The sequence below is a fragment of the Haemorhous mexicanus genome, chromosome 6 (genome assembly GCF_027477595.1).
Source record: "Haemorhous mexicanus isolate bHaeMex1 chromosome 6, bHaeMex1.pri, whole genome shotgun sequence".
Taxonomy (NCBI): Eukaryota; Metazoa; Chordata; class Aves; order Passeriformes; family Fringillidae; genus Haemorhous; species Haemorhous mexicanus.
The window spans coordinates 23652135-23662026 of record NC_082346.1 but is presented as its reverse complement, the minus strand read 5'-3'; positions in this window follow the sequence as shown (position 1 = coordinate 23662026).

The following is a 9892-nucleotide window of genomic DNA, read 5'->3' as shown; positions in this document are numbered from 1 at the left end:
AATACAAATATTTTCCCTAGACTTTTTTGTTTATATTTTCAAAAACATAATTCAAAGTATTCCTTTCCCCTTTCCTGAATCCTTATTTTTGTGGCTGTTGAGTTGCCTGCTTCACATATCATGTGTTAACTGATATTTTTACTTGCTATTTTATTACATGGGTTCTTAGGCTCTCCAAAATGTGTCTCTATTGTGCTATTTGCTGTGCAAATGTAGGAGAGAGCAGATTTCTCCCTGCAAGGTTCTGTGCTTTCATGTGTGAGCTGGGGGGCAAAGATTGTTCAGACTCAGAAAAAATTACAGTGTGTGAAAGGTTCTTAGTATATTAAACATGATGTAGGCAAAAAGAAAAAAATCTATTTTAGGAGTCAGGTTCTCTATTTATAGTTCTCTGCACACCTTTCTAAGAGGCACGCTTAAAGCTGCATCATCTGACGTGATCTAGCAATCAGCCCTCTGAGAAGGTGCTCTTTGAACGAAAAGGCACGGAGAGGCTACGGGAGATCAAAGAGCAGGTTCCTTGGTGGCCCCCACAGGGCTAGTTCCCTGCGCAGAGCCCTCCCCTGCCCGGCCGCTCGCCCGCAGGAGCAGAGCGCTGCCGGCCGCCCCGGGGATGCCGCTCGCCGCTCCCGCCGAGGCGGCTGCCCCGCGGCCACGCTCCCGGGCGCTGCGGCACTCGCTCCTCGGCAGCGGGCCCGCTCCCGGCTGTCAGCTTCCAGGACGCTGCCGGCAGCCGGAGAGGAGCTCTGGAGTCCCTAGTGGTAACGGCAGGGAAACAAACAGCTCCTTTTTCCCTCTTTATCCTCGGCAAAGAATGGGACCGGCACCGCAGCTGCACCGCGGTGAGCGCTAACCGGCGGCTTTGCTCGTTACCACTTGCTGACCTCCTTTTCTTTTGGCATGCTGTATTTACCTCCTTAGCCGTGTGGCTGCTGTTTTGTGTCACACTTGCAATAAGTTCTCAGCAGGACTTCTCTGTCCTTCCAATTTTCTTGTATAACTGTATTGCAGTGTCTTTATCCTGAGGGACCTGCTGCAACTGAAGAACAGTAGGGGTAAATAAGTTGCTTTGCATGCCTTGCTCGCTTTCTTTAACCTTCAGGCCAAGTTCTTGATACTGTAAAAGAAAATTTTCCTCTATGCTCTGTCAGAATTTGTGAGCATTCTTTTTATGCCAATTTTTATCATTTTAGTGGGACCCAGGTTAAAAATTAATTTGTTACTATCAACTTGTGTACCTTCTATGAAAAATGCTTGTGAAAGGTTGTGTGTGTGCTGGAATATTCACAATGGAGATGAGGATGTGAATCTCTAAAGCTAAGAGTACTATTGGATGTTGCCAGGTACTGCATCTCCTCTTGTTTTTCATCTTTCAGCTGAGGTACCTTGTCTTTTAGCTACTTCTCATTTTATGCTGAAGCTTTTATGGAATGTTTGCTGTTCTGCAGATGTTTGATTATTACTTTGGTTTGAAATATATTCTGCTATTTCAATACCCATCACCTCTTGCCCTTTGCTTGTGACTTTACACTATGCAGAGCAGAGAACAGTTTTGCAATCTGGTGTGTGCCAGTGGTAAAAAGCCAGGTCAAAACAACAGGTCCAGTGACAATTAGTGACTTAGGTTGTGTATTGAACAGGCAGGGTACAAGTGTTCGTGTTTCACCAAGTGTGAAGTAAGACATAGCAGACTCGTAGGGTCTGCAGCAAAGGACAAATGTAACCTTAAGTGGGATTTGTATCCCTGTATCCAGGTTGCTTTTTGTCATCCTGTAACCAAGGGCTCAGAAGTCACGTGTCACTTTCTGCAGTGTTGATGCTGTAAGTGGAGTGCTTAAGGCTGTATATAAAACCTCACTACAGGTATAATTTAACTATTCTCTCTTGCAGAAGAGTGAAGAGCACTGTCTCTGTACCTTGTCACCCCGTATGTGCTGCAAAAGATTTTTCTGTCATATCTATACCCACATGTATTTCGTTCCTCTTGCATAATTCATTGTTGAAGAATTTGCATTTCCCTGAACTTGAAAGTTCCAAGAGTGCATTGTAATGATGAGAGAAATGGGGGCAGAAGAAGCTGACTGGGTTTGTTTTTTGGTTTTTTTTTTGACCTAGCACTTCTGCAAATTTATTTATTGTATAAAAATCTCTTAACTAAGAGGCAGTTGAACTGGTGCCAGTGGAATACTTGAGACTTTAAAAGTGACAAGGCCCATTTATATTCATACTTGAAAAAGCATTTTCTGAGCTGCCTCAGCACAAGGTGACCATCTGTCTGTGTCCCCTGCTAACCTGGCAGTAAGGGAGAGCTGAACCTTTCCCTCTCTCCTGTATACAGACACCCACGAGCCCTTTTTTTTTTCTCCCCAAAGTCAGTTGTTTGCTGCATGTTTGAATGAGAAACAGTCATGGTTTTGGGCAGATACACAATGGGGAAGTTTTGGTGTGGTACTAGGTAGGGAGCTGTTGTCACAGATAACATCTAAGCAGCCTATACAAGAACCAATCTCTAATAGTTGAGGATTTGATACAACACATAGAATATGTCTTGGGATAGCTACAGCTGTTTGAAAGATCTCACTCTTCTTGAATAAGAGCTGATCATGTATGCTAAAGCATGCATGTGGCTTTCTTTACAGTTCATTGTGTGAATATCTTTCATGTGGGAATCCTTTCTTTTAAGGCAGATGAGCAAAGGATACTTCCAAGAAACTCTCTTGACTATTACATTTTAGTGACTTAGTTTTTGTTGTATTTTTTTTTAATGGATGTAACATAGCTTGCATCAACGAGGATTTCAAGCACATAATAAGAGAAACTTGGTGAGAGAGCAGTTAGCCTTTATTGAGGGATACTCTGTTATGCTTCCTACATCACTGAGTCATGGGAATACCCACTATTGTCCTAGATCTCCCAGGACTGTCTTCCTTTCCAGGGTGTCACTCTAAAGGCTTCAGCCTCTATTAGAGTTTAGCACCGTGAGCATGCGATGGAGGCCATATCAGGTTGGGATGTGGCTCATCACAATATCAGTAATGCTATTGATTCCACACATGCTGCTCTTGATGGAATGATGCAAACCTAAAAGACAAGGTAATCAATTGTAGCTGAGAAGTACTTAGCTGGGAGAGAGGGCATGCTGAAAGGCTGGAGTGACCTTTCCAGATCATCACTCCATTTAGTATAATTAATGAAAATCTCCCTGTTGAAATGAAATATCTATGTGGGGTTTGTTTTTTTTTTTTTGGGGGGGGGGGAGTAAAAGTGGGGGGAGGAGTTTAAGGAAAGATAGAGAAATAGCTTTTGAAGAACTTAAATGACCAAATCTTGTTGTGTAAAAAGGAAGATGGTAAAGAATTAAGCAGCTCAGGTATGCACTGTTTCACTGTCAAATTATTGAAATTAATGTCTGTGTCACTGTTTGCGTCACTGCAACATGTCTTCTGACACCTCTGGCAATTTCCCTCTTGACTGAGAATCATTTTTCATCTTCATGATGCACCAGGAATCTTTTATCAGCGCTGCAGAAATGCAGTGTATGTATTCACAGCTTGGCTTTGAAAGAGAGATGCTTACAATAGGTTAAGAGCTCAGGCGACCATAATTTCCCTTTTGGCAAGGCTCTGTTTGATCCTCTTTTGCACATCAAATAAGTACACCGAAGGTCAAGGGAAGTGGGCAGTGTAACAAACCTGAATGCTGACTGACACTGCCTAGAAGTCTATGTTAGTTAAAACTTGTGTTCAGACCATGCTGCCACTGGTTCTGTGTTTAAAAACAAAAATGTTTTCAGCTTTCTGCCAACAACCAGAGCTGTCCAATTTAAATTAATCAGTTATTTGTCACTGTCTAGCATATTTTGTCTGAGTTGTTGTTATACATTTTTTTGTTGTTGTTTTCCTCCCATGTTTTACTGGAGCAACAATAGCGTGGAGACATTTGTCTTGCAGGAAAAAAATCTCTGAGAATCATTCAAACATGTTTCCTTGTCTTTGTCATAGTAAATTTGTATGTCTAGGAAATGAGACTGTTTGTTGTTTTCTTCTGCTGCTGCTTCTCAATGGTTAGGTACAATCTTAGACTGCTTCCCTTGAGAAACACTATGATATTTCATTCTTTCACAATCAAAACCATCAAGTGAAAGTAAAATTGATGTAAAATAGTTTTTGTGAAAAATACTCTCTTCCTGTTACATGGTAAATAAAAGACCTAAGTGTTTTTAAATTTTGGAAATATGTATATGGGGTTTTATGGGGGGTTATTATTTTTGAAACAGCAAAACTGCTAGGACTTACAGGACTTATATGTGTGTGTTTTTATTTTTAAAAACTCCATCCAGTCACAGGGCACTACTGTAAGGGCCCAAAACTCCATAGAGCACGGTGATTATGAAGTGAATTTCTTACCTCAGGAAAGAAAATGGCTTTCTAGTCATCCAGGGCTGTAGTCAACACATCTGTTTTTTCTCACTTCAAGAATGTTTTCCTGAGTTAAATTATTGGAACAACTATCAGCAGGTTAACTTGTGGCAGAGAGGGTGTTCAGCCAATAGTTGCTTTTAAATCTAGAGTTACCTTTAATATGGATTGTGCTGTTAGTGCAGTGCTTCCTATAACCCTACTGCAGTGTGGCTGAAAAATGGGAAAGTATTCAAGAATGGCTCACTTGGTTGCTTCTAAAATTCACAGCCACCTTCACATCTTATGATAGAGACAAATCAGGATTCAAACTGCTGAACAGTTTCCTACAGGCTGTGTCATAGCAGTGTCCTTGTAGAAAGGTCCCATGGCATTTAGAGTTTAGAAAGCAAGTTAGGGAGCACCAAGGGTTTTGTTTTATGAAAATACTGTTCTAATTTCAGCAAAATAAGACATTTGTGAATGGTTGGCTGTTTCTAAGCACTTCCAAAAGCAATAAACAGAGACAAGTACAGAGACAAGATTTTATCAGTCCTTTCTTCCCCGACTGTTACAGATATGAAAGCAGATGACACTTCATGCCAAAGAAAAACCTTGTTCTGAATGTTTATTCTTCAGCTAAAAGGGTCAGTACTGATGCTACTGAAGTCTTAATGATGCTTTGGAGAAAGACATAATGACAATTTTGGAAGAGGAGTATTAACAATAGTCATCCTGCACAATATTTTTAGTCCTCTTCAGTCTTCAGTACTGAAGTAAATTCTTACAACTCAGGAAGGCTGATGTAAACACAAAACTTCTGAGATTAATATGAATCCTGTAGTATTTTGCAGACTTTCAGTTGTGTAAAGAACTGGAGCAAAACCATCATTCCCTAATTTGGCAATAGAGATGTGTAGCCTCCTTTAAGCTTTCTACCTCTAAGGACAACAACACATAGAAAGGAGGATGTTTCAAAGATAGCGTATTGTGGTGCGTTTCCTCCAGTTGCTGTTCACTGACCCAGTGTTACTCTGACCCAGTTCAGAGACAGAAATGGGCCTTTTGTATTCAGCAACACACACCTAGCTCAGCCTTTATGGCTGGTGATGGAGTAGACATAACTTTCTGGATGCCAATAGAAAGCACATTTGTTTAATTGACTCTGATCCTTCACTCTTACCTGCCTGGTGGGATGCTTCAAAAGGAACATGTTCTTCTGCATAGATTGTATTGAACAGTGAAGGTTTGCTTGATGCAAAAATTATTCACTGCATGTCTGCCATCTGTTCTCCCAGTCTTTCAATGCTCAACCTGATCAGTAGAGCTCCTCAATTATTCGAGTGAAAAAACCTTGAGTGAGCAAATGGCATTAATGTTTCATGCCACTTTTTTTGGCTGAATAAACAATATTGGAGTATACAAAGGATTAATAGATCCTTCCTGTTGGGCTTCAACTATATTATTAAGAGAATTTTTTTCTGCTAAAATATGAGCCTTACAGTACCTCTGCAGGCATAAATTATTTGGTTTTTCCTCTTGAAGGATAGCTTGTTGGCCTAAAGGCAATTTTTTTTCATTTACAATGTACTATAGCTTTCACATTCTTTTTCCAGTACACGCCCCCATATGCAGTGTGTTACCTCCCTACATACATTAATGTTGGTACCTTAACAAAGAATTAAATCCAAGATTTGTGTAGATAATTGAAAGCTGGCACTGCATAGAGCTGACCAACAAAAAAAAAATCTAAGACACAGCAATTTGCAATAAAAGCAAAACCATGAAATATTTGTGCCTTTTTTCCCTGTCCATGTGGGATTAGTGTATTGCTGTGGGAGCTTGGGATGCAGGTTCCAGTTTTGATTCCTGTAAAGTAATTTAGCAGACAAAAGCTGCTGGCCTCAATTAGGCAAAATAAGTATCCAAACCTGAACATTGTGCCACAAATCTCACCAGTGGCCTCTTGTTGAGATGGCTGTACCTTTGTGTTTTCCTTTTTCCAATAATCAGAATTGCTTACCAAAGTTTATCTAACACTGCTCAAATGTAATTTTGTCTGAAATTACAGGAGGTCAGAGTGCATATTGAAATTTTCGTTCCCTGCTTCTAGGCATCACAAGAATAACAAAAAGAGGTTCAATTCTGCTGTTTCCCTTCTGAGGCTGACAGTGAAATTTACTTTTGTATATGGTAAATTTAATCCCACTTGAGTACTATAAATTTGTGTGTGTAAGAGCACGTGTTTGCAGGGCTGTCTTCTGATCAAGACCTAAGTGAGCTTAAGGTAGGTTTGATGCTGGCTCACTCTATAGGCTTTTGTTTCATTGCATTGAAAAGTTGAAGTGCAGAGAAGTTTCCATCAAGTTAAAACTACACAAAACTCAAAATAGCATGAGTTCATCACATTATATATCCTAATTAGATGTTACAAAGGTGTTTATTTATCAGACTGCTGCCTGTTCCTCCAGTATGCTGAAAATTTTGTAGACAGTATTGGTTAAAGTTGTTATAGAAAATTTCAGGCTGTTCTGTTCTTACCATTGTAAAGATTTCAGAGTTCTAACTGTTTTTATTTTTTTGTCTCCTAATCTTTCTTGTTGTTGCTATGTCGCCCTCTTTCTAAATATTAAAGGTGACTTCTGTGTAGAACTGAATTTGTGTGCTTGAGGTCAGTAAAGTTTTAAAAGTCTCCTATTGTAGAATAGAAGAACAAAGCACAGTTCCTTTATTGTTCAGAGAACACTGATGAATTTGTTGATCACCAACACCTTTTCCAAAGTTTTGGGGGATGTAAAGAAAGTATTGTATTCATTGAACCTGATCCAAATCAACTGGTATGGTTTGTGTTATGAAAATATTTTAGCGAGCCCATTATAATGTTTCTATCAGAATCAATACACTAATGAAAGCAGAATTGGGTGTTATATTTTGGACTAAATTTTTTTACACTATGTTTTCTACAAAGGCTTATTAGGGGAAGTAAATTACTCTCATATGGAAGGTATGTTGGTGAGAACTAATTGAATGTTTGCAATTGAGTTTTCCATAAACCAAGAAAAAGCAGCTGGCAGAATCTTGTCTCTGAATTATGTAATATAATCAGGCATGTTAGTGAAGTCATAGACTCATTATGAAAAGAATTTGAAGATCATTGAGTCCAGCCATTAACCCAGCACCACTGTGTTCACCACTTAATGGTGTCATCAAGTGCCTCAGCCACATGTTCTCTTTGAATGCTTCCAGGGATGGTGACTCAACTGCTTCCTTGGCCAGCCTGTTCTGGTACTTGATAACCTTTTCAGTGAATAAATTTTTACTCATATTTCATTGGAACCTCCCCTGGCACAGCTCAAGGCCGTTTCCTCTCCTCTTGTCACTTGTTACCTGGGAGAGGAAAGCAAGTCCCACTTGGCTATACACTCCTTTTAGGCAGTTGTAGAGATGCTAAGCTTTCCCCTGAACCTCCTTTTCTCCAGGCTAAACACCCCTAGCTCCCTCCTGCGTTTCTCACAGGAACTGTTCTCCAGAACCTTCACCACCTCTGTTGCCCTTCTCTGGACATGCTCCAACACCTTGATGCCCTTCTTGTCATGAGGGGCCCAAAACTAGACACAGCACTTGAGATGCAGCCTCACCAGTGCTGAGTACAGCAGGACAGTCATTGCCCTGGTCCTGCTGGCCATCTTATTGTTGGCTAGGATGCCACTGGCCTTCTTGGCCACCTGGCCAAGAGCTGGCTCATGTTCAGCTGATTGTGGATCAGCATCCCCAGGTCCTTTTCTTCTGGGTGGTTTCCCAGCCACTCTTCCCCGTCTGTAGTGCTGCATGGAGTTGTTGTGATCCAACACTCTGCTTTGTTGAACCTCATGCCCTTGCTTCAAACCAACAATCTGGCTTGTCCAGATCCCTCTGGAGACCTTTCCTGCCCTTCAGCAGATCAGCACTCCCACCCAGCTTGGTGCTGTCTGTGAAACTTGACAGAAGGTGCACTTCAATCCCTTTGGCCACATCGTTGATATTAGGCAGGACTGGCCCCAGTATTGAGCCCCAGGGAACACCACTTGTGACCAGCCACCAGCTGAATTTAAGGTCATTCACCACCATGCTCTGGGCTCAGCCATCCAGCCAGTTTTACCCAGTGAAAAGTACACACCACTACACCATGAGAAGCCAGTTTCTCCAGGAGAATGGTGTGGGAAGCTTTGAGAGACTTTACTCAAGTGCAGATAGACAATGCCCACAGCCTTTTCCTCATTGGTGAAATGGGTTACATTGTCATAGGAGATCAAGTCAGTGGTGCAGGATCTGTCTTTCCCAATCTCAAGCTGTCTGGGCCTTATTCCCTAGCTGTGCTGCACTTCAGATCTGCTCTGTGACTTTTCCTGCCACTGAAGTCAGGCTGACAGGCCTTAAACTTGGGCTCATCCAGGATTTGAACCTGAGACCTCTTGTACCCTATGGGAGAATCATACCCCTAGATCAACAAACTGACATGGATATGTTGACAGTTTTTTCTAATTATTGTTCTCATTCCTGAATGTTAGGAGGGGGGAACCCCAAAAAACTAAAAAAACCCAGGACTTTGATTTTCCATAAGAACTTAGAAAACTCAAGTAAGTAAAGTCAAACTCTTGTTATTTCAGTGGAATATTTTGAATGACATTATGGATGGAAGGACATAGGGTGACAAAAGGCATCTGAATTGGCAAAGATCTGAAGGATAGAGAAATTGTTCCATTTGAGTCTCTTTTTTAAGTTCAAAGTGGCTTTTAAAGAGCTTGTGAAGTTGTTATAAAGCTAATTCAGTACAGTGAAGTGCAAGGTAACAAACTCTGGAAATCATTTTGAAATGTTCAAGCCCATTGAAGGGTCCTAAGTCAAATTCTGCTTTTCAATCACACACTGGTCTTTGTGACTGGATTACTGAGAATACCTGCTTAATGCTCAGCTATGGTTAAAATCATTAAAAATTACACTTAAAAATAGTTTTTGAATAAGAAAGGGTTGAGGTCATACTAGAAACATAAAGTTCTTTTTTTTCTTTTTTTTTGGTCCTTCTTCATTTTTGAGAAGAACAGAGAAGGGCAGGGCTAGGAAAAAAACAGAAGAAAGAAATAAGAAACTCTGGATTTCTCTCTGGTCTTAGTGGAAAAGTTTCCATTGATTGCAGTAGAATACCAACAAGACTTTTGTGGGGGAACTGTGATGAACATTTTAAATGGGGAAGAATAAAGATGAAAAGAACTCTGGGCTTGTAAGGGTTCTTAAGATATTACTAAATGAAGAGAAGTTAAATAATAAACACAGTGTAATCTGGATTTATTGATTTCTGTTTTGGGACAAGTAGGTATAACATGTTTATTTAATGAGGAGAGTGGAAGAAATAGTCTTTTCAAGCAGCACTTGTGGAAAAATTGGTTTTATTTCTCTTGATGCATAAACAGTTTTGGAATCTCATGTTGTCTCTCCAGACCTTTTCCTGAGAACAATAA